The 19,547-nt window shown below is 47.4% G+C and overlaps 1 long non-coding RNA gene across 1 annotated transcript; it reads right to left on the bottom strand.

Moving 5' to 3' along the window:
- Nucleotides 1-9,077: 9,077 nt before the first annotated feature.
- Nucleotides 9,078-10,045, bottom strand: LOC135824013 (uncharacterized). The gene is made up of 4 exons (XR_010554815.1): nt 9,852-10,045; nt 9,626-9,766; nt 9,412-9,478; nt 9,078-9,137 (listed from the first exon to the last, which is right to left on the bottom strand). It is a non-coding gene; the product is annotated as an uncharacterized LOC135824013 (long non-coding RNA).
- Between the last annotated feature and the right edge of the window lie 9,502 nt (nt 10,046-19,547).

A 19,547-nucleotide genomic window follows, 5' to 3' on the forward strand; every position in this document is an offset into this window, starting at 1 on the left:
AAGTACACATGTATCTACTCAGCGCGATTCCAAGTGGCTGACCCAAGGTTAGTTAGTCGCCCTCAGCTCCGACATCTCACTTCCGGTCATTGGTGACACATGATGCGCATCTAGGGCATTCTTTACCAAATACAGCGGAACTTGACAGATTGGGTAGAGTGCTCAACATCACAAGGATAGAGAGCTATACCACAAAGGCAAGAGGAAAACATTGACAATCGGTTTTAAAATGAATACTGAATAGTCAACGAGACGAGTAAAAAAGCAATGAACACGGTAAGATAAAATATTCTACTTGAAGATAAAAGTTTACTAACAGCTATGAAAAGTATGAATTCCGCAGACATCACCACGAAACATGACACTTTGTTCGAGTTTTGAAATTGTGTAACATCGCGTACCTCATTGTGCCGTATGGAGGGAAATTTCCCAGTTGGGCACGAGAGGCTGTGTGATACCATAAATGCAGCACCGCAAACACATTGACTGGGCAGACAAGGAGGGCGCCAACCATACCGCAAGCTTAGGCTTGATTTGCCCTTCGACAGGGCAAATCCGTGTCTTCGGGATGGTCGGCAGGTGAGCCAACTAAAACTTGACGCTCCCTTTTCTGCTGCTACATTGTAGATCTAGGGCGTACAAATCTTCTCAACCTAACATGTAGCTGTTCCGTCAGAGCAGTGACTCGTTGCGGAGCATTATTGCGGATTGCCACCTTGACATTTGCTTTGATGGAGCGCGTAGCGGTGGCCGCGTAATATCTATGGAGTCTTGGTGTTGTCGTTTCAAGGACTGCGGGTCCAAGATTGCAAGACCACCATCACGACATGGCATGCAGGGAAAGGATGGCTCGTTCCTGATGGCCAGGTGGGTGTCGGCCTGTCAATGCAGCGGAACTAGTACCGTAGTAAACCTTAGTGGCCCTTTTGTGACCCTCGACTAACGCCTGGCGGATTTGCTGGTCCCGTTCACTTCCATCCGATCAGCAACTCCTCGTGGTATGTTCTCCGCGTTACCTGCCTGGCGAGCTAGGACTCGTTTGTTTGTCTTCTTACCTGTGGCATCAGCTTTTGGTCGAACAGCGGCTACATGACGTGTTGTATTTCTTGGGACTAGCACAGGTTGCGTTTCGCCTTCTCCTTTAGTGGACCAATTCTACAAGGCGCAGTGAAAGGCAATTCGTTGCCGAGGACAAGCACAACTAGCAGTAACTGTTCAGTGTTGCGGTGCACTTTCCAGCGCAAATAATAAAGCAATCTATTTCCATTGGAGTGTGCATGATCGTAAAAGCACAATACGGAGACGAATGGAAACGAGAATGGTTTGACATTGCGTGTAACAGTATTGAGCGACACTCAGAATAAGACAACCAAACTAAACTACATAATATAAGCAGAGAACTATGGATCAAAGCAACACAGCTTCCAATCAGCAAGAGCGGCGGGATGAGGTGAAAGCTTAGCACATAGATCAGAAGACTGAAGAGAGCGTGTTGACAGGTGCTAGTGTTAGTGTTGAACTAAGAAGTAAGGACAGGTGTTACTGTTAGATGCGTACAGGTAGTGTTGTAACTGTCGTATCCGGGGTTGCACCCCAAGGCTGCGGTCGTCGACATGAACTAACTTACTAATAAACCTTCACATTACAAGGCCGTGCAGTGGTGGCCACTTGAAGAGAGTCCACCAACAGAATTACTCTTACGCACGCACGCACATATACCTGGACATACTCTCACACACACACTCAGGCATATACAGACACGTACACTCACACCAGCGTTCAGGTTGACTCACATCTTCAAAAAGAGCTAACTTGGTTCAAGAGACGATAATTATTGAGAGCACAAGGCAAGAGAGACGAAAGCCGAAGCTTCCGCCTGAAGGCGGAAGGCAAGAGAGAGAGAGAAAAGCAAGGAGATGGCAATATGATCTAGTTGCGGCCATGGAAATCCATGGCCACGAGATTGCTGGTCCCGCATGCAATAGCGTATCAAACCGTAGTAAATATGTGTACGAACTGTTGCATAAAGAGCGGGAGCCATGTGGGGAAATAACAGCGTATACTAAATAAGGAAGGCCCCAGGCCTTGTGTGAAGATATAAAATAAAGACGATTATGAACCCGTTTACGGGAGATAGATAAATAATTAGACACCTAAATAAGGCATACTTGTCCCGTAGAGGCCTAAAAGGCACGTGTCAATAGTATGGATACGACATATCCCCCCGCTTACACGGAAAAGAACACGTCCTCATGTTATAAGTAACGTAATAAATTAGACTACTTCAATTATGGCTAACAATTTAACTAAACGAGTGCAGGTCAAAATTGGAGTTCCGATCAAAAAACTGTTCAAAGACTAGTTGTAATATTGGCCACAACCAATCCAGTCAATACCACTGAAATCCTTACTCGTGCCAGACGGGACTCCCAAACAGCTGAGGTGGATGGCGGGAACGCGGGGTTCGCCTTTCCATCACACCAACTGGCGGAGCACTGTCGAATACCCGAGCGGTGTCCTCCTCGTCTCGGGCGGCAGCATCAGTGGCATCAGGCTGGTAGGACGGAGTCAGGGTGGATGCCATGGGCTGCGGTGGGTCCGACTCATTTTGCTTGTGGACCTCCTGCAGCCGACTCGGTCGATGATGACAACTTTTCAGCCGGTTGACGTGCACTATCAGCCGACGTGCCGTGGGCTCAGACAGCTTGATGCGGTAGGTGACGGCGGAGAGCTTCTCCTCGACTAGGTACGGTCCGTGCCACAGTCTAGAAAACTTGGCGGTTGTACCCGTCGGAATGGCCGGCACCAGAAGCCACACTGCGTCACCAGCTGCAAACGTCACGCCTTAGCGTTGCGATCATGGATATGCGCCCGAACCTGCGCATGAGCGTCCTCCAAGCGTCGGCGTAGAGCACTCACGAATTCCGGCTAGGACGCTACTGCGGATGCTGCTCCTGGCGGTAATCCAAATGCCAAGTCTTGAGGTAGGCATAGCTCCCGACCAAAGAGCAGATAGCTTGGACTGTAGCCGGTACTAGTCTGCGGCGTCGAGCGGTATCCCATCAAGAAGGCTGGCAACTTGATGTCCCAATCTCGATGATTCCGGCAGACATAGTGCGCCAGGCCACGCTCAAGCGTCTGGTTAAATCTTTCAAGCAGACCGTCACTCTGTGGATGGTACGCAGTTGTCCTGGTCTTATCTATGCCAAGCAGAAAGCAAACACTGCGAAACAGAGAGCCATCAAAGTTTTTGCCCTGACCGGTATGCAACCGATCAGGAGCACCAAAACGTGACACAAACTCATTGACAAACACCAAAACAATAGTGGAAGCATCCATTCTCGGAAGCGGAAAAGCTTCCACCCATTTAGTGAAATAGTCAACTACAACCAAAATATGGCGGTTCCCTTCCGCTGTCTCCGGCAAATTGGGGATCAAATCCATTGCTACTCGCTCAAAAGGATACCCCGTCCCGGAAGACTGTATGGGAGCGCCAGACCCTCTGCCAACGGGACGCTTCAACTGGCTACAGGAAGAACAACTTGCAACCCAATCCAAGACACCTTTCTTCATGCCTACCCAGTGAAATTGTTGCGTCAGTTTCTTCTGCAGGCGTGTAGAACCCGTATGTCCCCCCTGGTCATGATACTCTTGCAAAACCAATGAACGTAAATGCCGGGGAACAACAACTTGCAAGATAGACGGCTTACCGGGGCAAGGGTCCTCCCAACGACGGCACAACACCCCCTCATGATGAACCAGCATTTCATGATTTTTCCACAAAATACGTACCTCAGGACTGCTACCTATCATGTCCTGTGGGCAAGGCGGAGAGTCCATACCTAGCCAGGACACTACTTGGGCGAGATCTCGGTCCTTCTCCTGTTCCGTTTCCCATCTTGACCACGGCCAGTTGAAACGGCGGATGAGGGGTGTGGGGATGTTGCCAACGTCGTTGTTCACGGCCCCTACGAACAGCGTCGTCGAAGCGTCAGGGCGGCTAGACAATGCATCAGCGTTAGCGTGCGATCGACCTGCCCTGTACAATATGGTGAACTCAAATTCAGACAAAAATTCCAGCCAGCGAGCCACAATCGCCGGTGGATTTTTGAAATTAGCCAAGTGTTCTAGAGAACGATGATCAGTACGAATCACAAATTGTTTACCAAGCAGGTAGCAACGAAAATGTCGCACAGCCCACACCAAACCCAACAATTCCTTTTTCGTGGATGCGTACCGTGTTTCTGTATCGGCCAGAAGTCGACTAGCATACGCTATCGGCCGTTCCAGACCTTCCTGAACCTGAGACAGCACTGCTCCTAACCCTAGTCCACTAGCATCTACGTCTTCCAGAAATGGTGATGCATCTTGCCCAAACCTGGGGTAAGCTAGTACTGGGGCGGTTGTCAACACTGTCTTCAGATTCAGGAAAGCGGATTCACAGTCAGGAGTCCACAAAAACACTTGGCCAGTTTTCGTCAGGCTGTACAAGGGGCGGGCAATGGTGGCAAAATCTTGGGCAAACCGCCTATAATACCCACAGAATCCCAAGAAACCACGCACTTCACCAACTGCTTCAGGGGTAGGCCAGTTTCTGACTTTCTCGATCTTACCCGGGTCGGTCCTAACCCCCTCCCGGGTAACAATGTGGCCCAGGAACTCAACACTTGTGCGGAACAAGAAACACTTACTGGGCTTCAACCGCAGATCTGCCTTCAAGAGGCGGTCAAAGACTTTCACTTTAGATTTCAGTTTCAACACTCCATAATCCGAACCCACAGTACCGATTGAGGCGGGGGAGGTAGAGAAGAACATTCGCCCTTGTCCCGAAGAAATTGTGCAAGGAATGTGGGATAATACGTCCCGGCCAACAATACAATCACGCGGCAACCCCTTAACAATTCTTACCCGGTGCCAACAGGTTGCATCTCCGAGTTCCAACCGAACAATTGCTGACGCCACGGCTTCTAGTGGTTGCCCGTTGGGGCCAATCAACTTCGGGCCTTGGTCAGAGGTTTCCTTTTCCAGCTCCTTAGGTAGGCGGTCGGCAAAATCCTCTGACAATGTAGCGGCGGATCCTGTATCAATCACAGCGTCCACTGGACATCCATTCACCGCTCCAGGCACCAACATGTCCGCACGCTCACTCGCATGTTCAATGAAGATAGAACACATAGATCAGGCTATTGTTTTCTGTAGCCGTCTAAGTTTTTGCAGATACTGACTTCAACCCCAGGGTTCCACTTCCGGAGAAAATCTACAAAAGCAGATGCAAACGACCTCCCTTCTTTTGTTAATAATGACAACTCTCGGAGTAAGTACTCCCACAAACTGAGAACCCGCAGAACAAGGGCACTAGACTAGAGCTATCCGATCTCTAAAGAGCGGTAATAGCATCAGCTACATCCCAGAGGCCAATTCATAGGTTTCTTCTGGGAACTCGCAAGGCCTAGGACTCAGCAACAATCAGTCTGCAATCAGCCAAAAGCACAGAGCTAGCAAGCGCTGCAAATGCGTCAATTTGCAACAAATACAAACTGGCGTATTTTTCCAATTCTTCCTTACCGACAAGGTCAGGGGACCAGAGAGGATCGCACTGTAGGGGCGTCGATTCCACTCCCTCCGATGGGGCGGTAGTAACCCTACAGCAATGGCTTCAGCTACAATAGCTGCACGAGCAGGAGCAGCTGCTGAGACAGCGCAGGAGGTAAAAGCAAGTTTCACAGCACCTGCTGAACCATAAGGTCACAACACACAAAACCACAAAAAAAAACACAAACCACAAGGACAGCAGGAAAACTGCTGCCACTGTGCCAGCTTCGTCATACAGGTCAAATTCTCCATTTACGCCATGATCAAACCCTTGACTTGGCGGCGCTCCACATCTGTTTCCAGAATGCGAATGTCCATACCAAGTGACACAAACCAAAATAATGGATTTACGACGCCACGTGGAATTTTCGTCAAACTTACGATCACGAGAAACAGCCCAAGAACAACCATACCTTCTTCTTGATATCCTTGAGATCTCGTAGAAGTCCGGTCATTCGCGGATCGGGCAGCGGAAGCTCCATACTGCCCGTCCATTCGAACAACCGGGGCATCACAATGTCATACTCATCAATGTCTCTCTCGTTGACAGCACACAAGGTGTCGGATCCTGTTCACTGCGCCAAATGTCGTATCCGGACGGCCCGGGGTTAGACCCCAAGGCTGCGGTCGTCGACATGAACTAACTTACTAATAAACCTTCACATTACCAGGCCGTGTAGTGGTGGCCACTTGGAGAGAGTCCACCAACAGAATTACTCTTACGCACGCACGCACACATACCTAGACATATTCTCACACACACACTCAGGCATATACAGACACGTAGATCTACACTCACACCAGCGTTCAGCTCAGGTTGACTCACATCTTGAAAGGAGCTAACTGATACTTAGTTCAAGAGCGGATCTTGAAAGCACAAGGCAAGAGAGACGGAAGCCGAAACTTCCGCCTGAAGGTGGAAAGCAAGAGAGAGAGAGAAAAGCAAGGAGAAGGCAATATGATTATCCATATAAAAATCGCTCTGTGAGCGGTTCTGAAAAACCTTTACTGGTACTGCCCCGTCGTAAAAGTAAGAAATTAGAACTGGCCCATTGTCCCCCCAAATGCGAACTGATCCACCTAAATCGCGAATGACGGGACCCGAACGCACCAGTAGCACGAGGTCGGGAGGGCACAGGATCACGGCAATTATCATAGGGTATACCAGTATTAGTAGAATTTATTATTTTGATAGGGAAGCCTACCGCTAGTACAGTACATGGCCTATGGTCCGGACCAACGTCCCCATCTGCATCCACAGGTAGGAACCTCGTGCTACTGGTGCGTTCGGGTCCCGTCATTCGCGATTTAGGTGGATCAGTTCGCATTTGGGGGGACAATGGGCCAGTTCTAATTTCTTACTTTTACGACGGGGCAGTACCAGTAAAGGTTTTTCAGAACCGCTCACAGAGCGATTTTTATATGGATAATTTCAGCTCTTTTTCCGTTCCCTCCCCACCCCAACCCCGAAGGTAAACATGATGACCACGCACGCGATGTACTGTATGTAGCCATGCGACTGCAAGAACACACTGATACATACCAGCCCTCCCCGCCTCGCTACCCCGCACACAGATACACAAACATGTGTATGCACACGGCACACACACGTGGCCACGCACACATACGCACATGCACACGACACAAACAGGAAATTCTTCATGTATAATGCCATGCAAAGCAGTGGCCACCGTACTTGAGGAAGTCAGTTGTGAAACAAAAAATAATAATTCAACTACAGCGTGTAGACAAGCTGACGGCCAAAGCACAACATAGCAAACATGACATTTGCCCAAGGATTGCAGTTTACAGACCATGCCATGGAAGCAGCGAATACAGAATGTAATATCATACAAAGTGACAAGCAAGGACGTGGCCATCATACACCAGAAACTTGCAGAAAGTCACATATCCAACAGATAGAGAAGTGAACAGCAATCTGATACAGCCCACACAGGACAAAGCGGACCTGATACTCGTCCCAGGATCGCAAGTGGCAAACCCTTTTCAATGCATAACATGCAGGTGTACGTTAGACGCATGAACATCTGACCGTGTCGCCAGCATACAATGTCATCACATGTTTACCCCACAAGTTACACACATGCACAGTAGAAGCACAATGAAAGCAATGGAAAAGTACGATGTGGTTGCTGAAGCATCTTCACACTTCAAATTCAGACTTCAATGTGGTCGTCACGGGATGATATACCTGCAAGATACAAGTGATGAAGAAAGAAAGCAGAAGGTCGTGAGGTAGGCTATGAGACACCACAAACGGTTCACCTACATGTCTGTTCAGGGCTAGTGCACTCACACGGAGAATTGTCATAATCGAGCATTTCCCAAACTGAGAAGTGCAATGAAATCCACTTGCATGCACAGGAGCAATTTTGCAATAATTATTATGATGCGCAATTCGACACGATCTGCGATGCTGCGTGCGATGTGCCCTGAGTAGTAAGTGCGGGGCAGGTTCTGGCACACTTTTTGACCTTTGACCTTTGGTCCAAATAAGGCACACTGTGTCGGTCGTGCTGGGTCTGGCCCCGGGATCCCCCAGAGTTTGACCTTTGACCCCTGGCATGCCATAAATGTCATTCTTAAGGTTCTTTTCGCCATAGATGGCGAACGTGCACTTGTGCACGTTCGGTGCATTCGCACTGGGGAGTAGTAAAATACGTACTATCCCCTGATTTGCACATCGTAGATGTGCATTGCATGCAGTGAATGACATATTGCGCATGCGTGCATACGCACGCGGAGCGTGTGACCTTCAGTGGTCCTATGCGTGTGGAAAAGACGCAGTGCAACACAAGGTGTACAGTACACGTGTCATTATACTACTCCCTGATTCGCACTTCGTAGATGTGCAGCAAACAAGTTCACGTTCCGTGCATTCGTTTTATTTGCACATCGTAGATGTGCACTGATTGACAAGTTGCCCATGCAGAGCATGCCTAATCGGCTTTTCGATCGGTTAAGAGAATGTTCAAATTCGGCCATATTATGAGCCCCAAGATCAGAACTCGGATCAACGTAGTACTTGAAGTCACCGTTCCCATTACGTCATGTACATTTACACACACACTCTGTTGAAGCACTGAAACATCGGTTTTCGGCTAATTCAACAAGCGAAATTTGAAAATTCGGCGAAAAGATGGGTAATTTCTTCAAAACCACTTTCTTCGGCGAATTTTTCGGCCGGCCGATTTGGGAAATGCCTACTATCCATGCAGGTGCATTAGATGCATATTTCTATTTTGATCGGGATACAGTAAGAATCAACCGGCTACGCCCGGAGTATCATGCATCAAAACAATTATTGAAGGGGTGTCACAGTGAAGCAGTGTTGCTACGCACCGCAAATCCCCTCTGCACTGCACCGAATCTATACTGGAGAATCCAGAGTGACCAGCAAAGAGTCACAACCCGCACGTATCCAGTCACACTAAGGCATATCCACCATTCCCCACATATTCACTGTAACAAAACACAATACTGTTTACTATAATGCACTTTTATTTAAATGGACTTGGATGAGTCTGTAGAAGAGAACACAATGCACGCACACGCATGCATGCGCGGGCACACACACACACACACACACACACACATCTAGGTTATAGTGCTATACACATATCTAGGGTTTAGGAAGCACGAGAATGTGTCGAAGCACCCACACATACCCCTTCATGCAGTGTACTTCAGTAGCCCAACACATTACGACTGCACAGGACCATCACAAAACACATTACGACTGCACTGTTACTACACTACACACACAGTTACTACACTACGCCTGTTACAAGTACTTACAAATAATTTTGAAACAAATGGCACATCCCGAAGACGGCAGGTCCAGACCTTCATACATCATCATCATCTGTAAAACCAAGCATGAGCGCACACAAACACTATTAGTGTCACGAATACGGAAGCAGGGTATTAAAGACAAGAGGATACGAAACAAGTAAGTATCGCTATAACGAGGGGGATAAGTATACATGTAGACAGAGCAGTGCTTACTTACAGGGTCCTAATACGCTCCACGGCGTCCCGGTAGTCGGACTGCAACAGCAGCCCGACCTGCCGGCCCTCCCAGTAACGGGTTAGATGGGCCGCACCCGCCAGGTGTGCGGCCACGGCTGGGCCTCCCACCAGCCTTTCTCCACTGTAAAAACGAAAGAAACCGCAGAAAGCACAGTGTCATAGAGCTCTTTTGTCGGGGGAGAGAGCTAGGAGCACTGCACACTTACCATTTGTCACAATATATGATGAGAAAGAGGCGGCGCTTGACGCACCGCCTCAGGTGCTGGAATAGGGGTATTACCCCTGACATTCGAACGCTACAGTGACAAGTGAAAGCCATTTGGACTGTAATGATACTGAAGTGAAGGTGTGAACCGCAAAGCAAGACCTTTACCTTCTTCCTGTCGAATTCGCTCCCCAGCTGCATACCGACATCATCCGCTAAAACCCAATCATACCAAGTAACGCAAAGGTCATCAGTTGACCTCTTGGACTTTTCAACTCTTATCCAAAACCACCAAGAGGAAAAAACCAGGATGAAGAAGACGTCAGTTGTAGAAGCGTTTGTGGAGGAGTTGTTACATTATTCTCAGTAAATAGATATGGCTGATACATTCGGTGTAGACGTGGACGACCGGTCGTGGTCTCTCACCACGGGTCCTTTACTAATAGAAAGGCGGACGCCAATACGAACTGTTGTGGAGGTGGCAGATCAAAACGCGCAGCAAGAAATTTGGCACGTCGATGGTAGACTCCATCGGGAGGACGGACCAGCTCTTGTTGATAGTAGGGGAGTGTCCGCCTGGTGCTATGAAGGTCGCCTTCATCGCGTTAATGAACGGGCTTGGATAGGACGGGGTAGCATCGAGTACTACCTCAACGGCGCCTAGAGCCGGCGGTCCTGCAGCCAGTTATTGTGACACCACATGCTGTATTCTACGGTGGTATCACCAAGGAAGGCTCCACAGGGAGAATGCGCCAGCGGTTATACACAGGGAAGGTAACAATCGTGTACGGGAGTGGTACCGATACAACCTTCGGCATAGGGAAGATGGACCTGCTTTCATCTCTCAGGAGGAGGAGGGTGTCTATCAGTGGTACCTCAACGGGGTGTATTATGGTGACCACCATCAAGACCAGGCAATACACCCCATGGAGCTGCAGTACATCAATGTAGTGCCTGCTAAGGTAGACTCGTCAGCAATAAGTCATGAGTCCAGTTGTGTGATTTGTCAGGATGCCCTGGATCGTCCTCTATCCAAGTTGGAGTGTGGTCATGAATTTCACTTCCACTGTATCAAGGAGTGGATCAGTTCTGCCCCCAGCCCTACTTGCCTAACCTGCCGCTACTCCATGACTGCTGAGGACTTGGTTGAGTTCTTGTAGTAATACATGACACAGCTGCATGTAGGCGACTACGAATGACCAGTCATGTGCTACAGACAGACACGGACACGCCACCCTAAGTAGCCATGAGCGGCTCTTTGGACAAGGGCAACAAAGCACCCCGTGGGTGGCCAAGGTTGACACTAGCCACAAGTCTGCTCGCTCAGTTGAATAAGCTGGGTGTGCCCATGAAGACCATGGAAGACCTTTCCAGGTGCCGGCAACAAGCAGAGGACAAGACAGACTGGAAGAAACTGTGCAGCTCGACACTCGAGGACAAATCAGTATCAGCAGCTACTACACCTTGCTGATGATGCTCACAAGACAGAAGTGGGAAAAACACTGAATTTCTTTATTTAGTGCTCAACTACGCGAAATGTGTTATTATTATTATACATGTTCAACTGTACTCAGTCTGGCTGACTGCCATTCTCTACCACACATTACCGGACACTGTTGTGGGTGTCGTCGTTATCGTCGTCGTTGTTGATGTTGTTGTTGTGGGTTGTTGTCGTCGTTATCGTCGTCGTTGTTGATTTTGTTGGTGGCTGTTGTTGTCGGTTGTTGTCGGTTGCTGTCGTTGTTTGTTGTTGGTTGTTGTTGGTTATTGTTGGTTGTTGTTGGTTGTTGTTGGGTGTAATTGTTGGTTGTTGTTGGTTGTTGTCGGTTGTTGTCAGGTGTTGTTGGCTGTTGTTGGTTGTTGTTGTCGGTTGTTGTCGGTTGTTGGGTGTTGTTGTCGGTTGTTGGGTGTTCTTGTTGGTTGGTGTTGGTTGTTGTTGGTTGTTGTCGGTTGTTGGTTGTTGTTGGTTGTTGTTGTTGGCTGTTGTTGGTTGTTGTTGGATGTTGTTGTCGGTTGTTGTCGGTTGCTGGTTGTTGTTGTTGGTTGTAGTTGGTTGTTGTCGGTTGTTGTTGGTTGTTGTCGGTTGTTGTCGGTTGTTGTCGGTTGTTGTTGGTTATTGTTGGTTGTTGTTGGTTGTTGTTGTTGTGTGTTGTTGGGTGTTGTTGTTGGTTGTTGTCGGTTGTTGTCAGGTGTTGTCAGGTGTTGTTTGCTGTTGTTGGTTGTTGTTGCCGGTTGTTGTCGGTTGTTGGGTGTTGTTGTCGGTTGTTGGGTGTTGTTGTTGGTTGGTGTTGGTTGTTCTTGGTTCTTGTCGGTTGTTGTCCGTTGTTGTCGGTTGTTGTTGTTGGTTGTTGTTGGTTGTTGTTCGTTGTTGTTGGCTGTTGTTGGTTGTTGTTGGTTGTTGTTGTCGGTTGGTGTCGGTTGTTGGTTGTTGTTGTTGTTGTTGGTTGTTGTTGGTTGTAGTTGGTTGTTATCGGTTGTTGTTGGTTGTTGGATGTTGTTGTCGGTTGTTGTCGGTTGTTGTCGGTTGTTGTTTGTTGATGTTGGTTGTTGTTGGCGATTGTTGGTTGCTGTTGGTTGTTGTTGGTTGTTGTTGGGTGTTGTCGGTTGTTGCCGGTTGTTGGCTGTTGTTGTTGTTGGTTGTTGATTGTTGTTGGTTGTTGTCGGTTGTTGTCGGTTGTTGTCGGTTGTTGGCTGTTGTTGTTGTTGGTTGTTGATTGTTGTTGGTTGTTGTGGGTTGTTGTCGGTTGTTGTCGGTTGTTGTGTTTTAATCGTTATTTTGTTCATTATCCAGGAGGATGTTGCTATGATACAGTACCATTTTTTCGCATATTTGAGACAAGTTTGTGTAACGTTAGTGTGACGTGGGGTATGCTGATTGGATGTGAGGTGGTGAGAGTATGCTGATTGGCCGATAACAATTAGTGGAAGGATAAAGTAATGCGCTGCTTGTGCAGCTTAACCAAACACATGGTCTGTGGGAAACACCTTAGTAAAATAAATATAATAATAATAACATGAATTGCCACCGGCACCTGAGAGACTCGAGCCCCGCAACCTTGTTCAAATCGGACTTGGTAGCTTCGTACTGGAACTTAATCTTCTTCTTTTTGAGGTATGACCATACAAAACGCGCTTGGATTTTTTCATTTATTTTATTTTTTATTTTTTCATTTTTTTTTTCATTGCGACATTTTTAGCAGATGTCCACTCGTGAAACAAAGGTGAATCTGGAACGAATAAATGGTCCATGTCAAAGGCATGACGAGTCTCGAAGTCTTCACATTCATGATGGAACCTTGTCATGATTGACGCATTCCTTGATGGTGCGCACATGAAATCACCCTGCCCCATCTTTTCCAATTCCATTCTTTTCACATCCTGCAACACATACCCTACTAGTATCAGTGGGGGGGTGCTAGAATCAGAAGAGGCAAGGCAGCACTCTTCCGTGGATGTATTACTCGACACAACACCACCCATACTTGTTTTCTAGAAGTTTTGACTATAATGATATATTGCAGTAGGAAGTAGTATATAGTCAAATAGGATAGGATAAGAATGAATGATCAGCTGTCTGATAAAGAATGCAGTTCATTAAAGACTTATTGGAAGCTCTCTACCAGCTGATCGTCTTGTTGGACGGCGACACTGCATAATGATATGAAGCTCTCAGTTAGCTGTTTCAGTTCCGTGGTAGAAAGTGTCATGTGCGCGTCCAGAGCAGGATGAAAACATCTGGGCTCCACGTGGATGCAGACGATTGGAGCAACAGTAAGACGTACCTTCAACGCCTGCTCGTCAATGTCGAGGGAGACTGCCCCGGGGTAGATGAAAACATCTTGTTCCACATCCAGTTCGAACGAGCTGGTCGGGACTAGCTTGCTTTCACCGTTGATGTACACCCGACACTGACCGTAGGACGAGCGTGATGGGTAGAAGTTGGTCTTGATCTTCTCCACACGTCCTCTTCGGAGAGTGTCACGGAGCGATGGACAAGTCTTGATCAAGTTCGTAATGATGAACTCAGTGGACTCATTCAGTTCGATGTAAACCTGTCCTTGAGCATCTTTACGAGCTGTTGCCGTACTACCACAGGCTGGTAGAGCTCCTGAAGGGAAGTACATCTTATAACCAGGCTTGTAGAAGGATCTACCTGATGACTTGTAGGACAGTTGCATGTCCTCCTGAAACCCATCCACCACAATCTCTTTGTGGAGCTTGGTAGGAGCAGGTGGCACATAGCGACGCTTAGCCGGTACTGCGTTCGAAGAGAGCACAACTTGAGGAGGGTCAGCAGGAAGAGCGGAATTCTTCCTCACCCGTCGCTCGTATAGGGAATCCATCTTCCAGGAAGCGAAGGCAGAACAACTCATCAGCACTGTATTCGATCAAGATGTTGACACTGTTTTTCCTCCCCATATTGCTCTTTTTCTTCTTCTTCTTCTTTTGGCTCCGATCTATTGGACTGCGAGGACTGGCCCCTGGCCAGATCCCTTCTACATTCCGCAGTATCCATCTTCAACTTCTACATTCCGCTGTACAACCATTGGGGTAGATGACCTCATACCCTCGCCAACACGTCGACGTGTTGAAAAAAACAGTGTCAACATCTTGATCATGTTTTACATGAAGGAAGATACGTGTGTTCTTCGTGTGGACTTGTCATGGCGGTGATTTACTTCCCTGAAGATGATGTGCATAGGAGATGTAGTTTGATGAAGAAGCGTTACGCGGTACATGAGCGGTTATGCGGTGTGGATCGTCATCTTTTGCATTTTCTTTCGAAAACTCAACTCTTATCCGATCAGCTTTGCGTACACCCTCTTCGGGAGCAGATACTTGCGATGAAAAAATCCTGTTTGTACAAGAGTATAAACTATGCTATAGCATTATCCTGCATAGTATACGATACGAATGTGGATGTACTACGTAAAGTGCGTTCCTACTCACCTCGTAGCAATGTATCATGGTTGAGGTTCAGTCGAATCATGGAACCTCTTCCTCAGCATTTTCCACTCCTATATGTACTGCATCTCATGGAGTCGACTAGGATGGTGTCTTCATCTCAACTGTCCACGTTGCGTACGAATTTGCTGATTTTATCTCCATCTGATACATCTCTTATGACATCTTTGATTGATGCCTATTGTTGGGAAACCTATTCACTTGATCACGTGATTCAGAACTTGCACACGTTTGACTTTGATCTTATTTGCATACTGTATCAGTTCACTAAAGTGGCTGTATCATGTAAGGAATCTTTAAGATGAGATATTATTTGGTGGGCTGACTGGACAAAATGTTTTTGGCGAGTTTGATGCTGGTTGGTCAAATGTTTTTTGGCGGGCTCAATGCTGATTGGGCAAATGTTTGTGTCGGGCTTGATGGTGATTGGTTGATCTAGCTGACACATATTTTTAACATTTCAATCCGCCCCCGTCTCTGACTTGTATAAATACAGATGGTTGTCCTGTAGTTGAGTCATTCGTTCATCGAATACAGTGCTGATGAGTTGTTCTGCCTTCGCTTCCTGGAAGATGGATTCCCTATACGAGCGACGGGTGAGGAAGAATTCCGCTCTTCCTGCTGACCCTCCTCAAGTTGTGCTCTCTTCGAACGCAGTACCGGCTAAGCGTCGCTATGTGCCACCTGCTCCTACCAAGCTCCACAAAGAGATTGTGGTGGATGGGTTTCAGGAGGACATGCAACTGTCCTACAAGTCATCAGGAAGATCCTTCTACAAGCCTGGTTATAAGATGTACTTCCCTTCAGGAGCTCTACCAGCCTGTGGTAGTACGGCAACAGCTCGTAAAGATGCTCAAGGACAGGTTTACATCGAACTGAATGAGTCCACTGAGTTCATCATTACGAACTTGATCAAGACTTGTCCATCGCTCCGTGACACTCTCCGAAGAGGACGTGTGGAGAAGATCAAGACCAACTTCTACCCATCACGCTCGTCCTACGGTCAGTGTCGGGTGTACATCAACGGTGAAAGCAAGCTAGTCCCGACCAGCTCGTTCGAACTGGATGTGGAACAAGATGTTTTCATCTACCCCGGGGCAGTCTCCCTCGACATTGACGAGCAGGCGTTGAAGGTACGTCTTACTGTTGCTCCAATCGTCTGCATCCACGTGGAGCCCAGATGTTTTCATCCTGCTCTGGACGCGCACATGACACTTTCTACCACGGAACTGAAACAGCTAACTGAGAGCTTCATATCATTATGCAGTGTCGCCGTCCAACAAGACGATCAGCTGGTAGAGAGCTTCCAATAAGTCTTTAATGAACTGCATTCTTTATCAGACAGCTGATCATTCATTCTTATCCTATCCTATTTGACTATATACTACTTCCTACTGCAATATATCATTATAGTCAAAACTTCTAGAAAACAAGTATGGGTGGTGTTGTGTCGAGTAATACATCCACGGAAGAGTGCTGCCTTGCCTCTTCTGATTCTAGCACCCCCCCCACTGATACTAGTAGGGTATGTGTTGCAGGATGTGAAAAGAATGGAATTGGAAAAGATGGGGCAGGGTGATTTCATGTGCGCACCATCAAGGAATGCGTCAATCATGACAAGGTTCCATCATGAATGTGAAGACTTCGAGACTCGTCATGCCTTTGACATGGACCATTTATTCGTTCCAGATTCACCTTTGTTTCACGAGTGGACATCTGCTAAAAATGTCGCAATGAAAAAAAAAATGAAAAAATAAAAAATAAAATAAATGAAAAAATCCAAGCGCGTTTTGTATGGTCATACCTCAAAAAGAAGAAGATTAAGTTCCAGTACGAAGCTACCAAGTCCGATTTGAACAAGGTTGCGGGGCTCGAGTCTCTCAGGTGCCGGTGGCAATTCATGTTATTATTATTATATTTATTTTACTAAGGTGTTTCCCACAGACCATGTGTTTGGTTAAGCTGCACAAGCAGCGCATTACTTTATCCTTCCACTAATTGTTATCGGCCAATCAGCATACTCTCACCACCTCACATCCAATCAGCATACCCCACGTCACACTAACGTTACACAAACTTGTCTCAAATATGCGAAAAAATGGTACTGTATCATAGCAACATCCTCCTGGATAATGAACAAAATAACGATTAAAACACAACAACCGACAACAACCGACAACAACCCACAACAACCAACAACAATCAACAACCAACAACAACAACAGCCAACAACCGACAACAACCGACAACAACCGACAACAACCAACAACAATCAACAACCAACAACAACAACAGCCAACAACCGGCAACAACCGACAACACCCAACAACAACCAACAACAACCAACAGCAACCAACAATCGCCAACAACAACCAACATCAACAAACAACAACCGACAACAACCGACAACAACCGACAACAACATCCAACAACCAACAACAACCGATAACAACCAACTACAACCAACAACAACCAACAACAACAACAACAACCAACAACCGACACCAACCGACAACAACAACCAACAACAACCAACAACAGCCAACAACAACGAACAACAACCAACAACAACCAACAACAACAACCGACAACAACGGACAACAACCGACAAGAACCAAGAACAACCAACACCAACCAACAACAACACCCAACAACCGACAACAACACCCAACAACCGACAACAACCGGCAACAACAACCAACAACAGCAAACAACACCTGACAACACCTGACAACAACCGACAACAACCAACAACAACACCCAACAACACACAACAACAACAACCAACAACAACCAACAATAACCAACAACAACCGACAACAACCGACAACAACCGACAACAACCAACAACAACCGACAACAACCAACTACAACCAACAACAACAACCAGCAACCGACAACAACCGACAACAACATCCAACAACAACCAACAACAGCCAACAACAACAACCAACAACAACCAACAACCGACAACAACCAACAACAACCAACACCAACCAACAAGAACACCCAACAACCGACAACAACACCCAACAACCGACAACAACCGACAACAACAACCAACAACAGCCAACAACACCTGACAACAACCGACAACAACCAACAACAACCAACAATTACACCCAACAACAACCAACAACAACCAACAATAACCAACAACAACCAACAACAAACAACGACAGCAACCGACAACAACCGACAACAACAGCCACCAACAAAATCAACAACGACGACGATAACGACGACAACAACCCACAACAACAACATCAACAACGACGACGATAACGACGACACCCACAACAGTGTCCGGTAATGTGTGGTAGAGAATGGCAGTCAGCCAGACTGAGTACAGTTGAACATGTATAATAATAATAACACATTTCGCGTAGTTGAGCACTAAATAAAGAAATTCAGTGTTTTTCCCACTTCTGTCTTGTGAGCATCATCAGCAAGGTGTAGTAGCTGCTGATACTGATTTGTCCTCGAGTGTCGAGCTGCACAGTTTCTTCCAGTCTGTCTTGTCCTCTGCTTGTTGCCGGCACCTGGAAAGGTCTTCCATGGTCTTCATGGGCACACCCAGCTTATTCAACTGAGCGAGCAGACTTGTGGCTAGTGTCAACCTTGGCCACCCACGGGGTGCTTTGTTGCCCTTGTCCAAAGAGCCGCTCATGGCTACTTAGGGTGGCGTGTCCGTGTCTGTCTGTAGCACATGACTGGTCATTCGTAGTCGCCTACATGCAGCTGTGTCATGTATTACTACAAGAACTCAACCAAGTCCTCAGCAGTCATGGAGTAGCGGCAGGTTAGGCAAGTAGGGCTGGGGGCAGAACTGATCCACTCCTTGATACAGTGGAAGTGAAATTCATGACCACACTCCAACTTGGATAGAGGACGATCCAGGGCATCCTGACAAATCACACAACTGGACTCATGACTTATTGCTGACGAGTCTACCTTAGCAGGCACTACATTGATGTACTGCAGCTCCATGGGGTGTATTGCCTGGTCTTGATGGTGGTCACCATAATACACCCCGTTGAGGTACCACTGATAGACACCCTCCTCCTCCTGAGAGATGAAAGCAGGTCCATCTTCCCTATGCCGAAGGTTGTATCGGTACCACTCCCGTACACGATTGTTACCTTCCCTGTGTATAACCGCTGGCGCATTCTCCCTGTGGAGCCTTCCTTGGTGATACCACCGTAGAATACAGCATGTGGCGTCACAATAACTGGCTGCAGGACCGCCGGCTCTAGGCGCCGTTGAGGTAGTACTCGATGCTACCCCGTCCTATCCAAGCCCGTTCATTAACGCGATGAAGGCGACCTTCATAGCACCAGGCGGACACTCCCCTACTATCAACAAGAGCTGGTCCGTCCTCCCGATGGAGTCTACCATCGACGTGCCAAATTTCTTGCTGCGCGTTTTGATCTGCCACCTCCACAACAGTTCGTATTGGCGTCCGCCTTTCTATTAGTAAAGGACCCGTGGTGAGAGACCACGACCGGTCGTCCACGTCTACACCGAATGTATCAGCCATATCTATTTACTGAGAATAATGTAACAACTCCTCCACAAACGCTTCTACAACTGACGTCTTCTTCATCCTGGTTTTTTCCTCTTGGTGGTTTTGGATAAGAGTTGAAAAGTCCAAGAGGTCAACTGATGACCTTTGCGTTACTTGGTATGATTGGGTTTTAGCGGATGATGTCGGTATGCAGCTGGGGAGCGA

Source organism: Sycon ciliatum, chromosome 8 (genome assembly GCF_964019385.1).
Source record: "Sycon ciliatum chromosome 8, ocSycCili1.1, whole genome shotgun sequence".
NCBI lineage: Eukaryota > Metazoa > Porifera > Calcarea > Leucosolenida > Sycettidae > Sycon > Sycon ciliatum.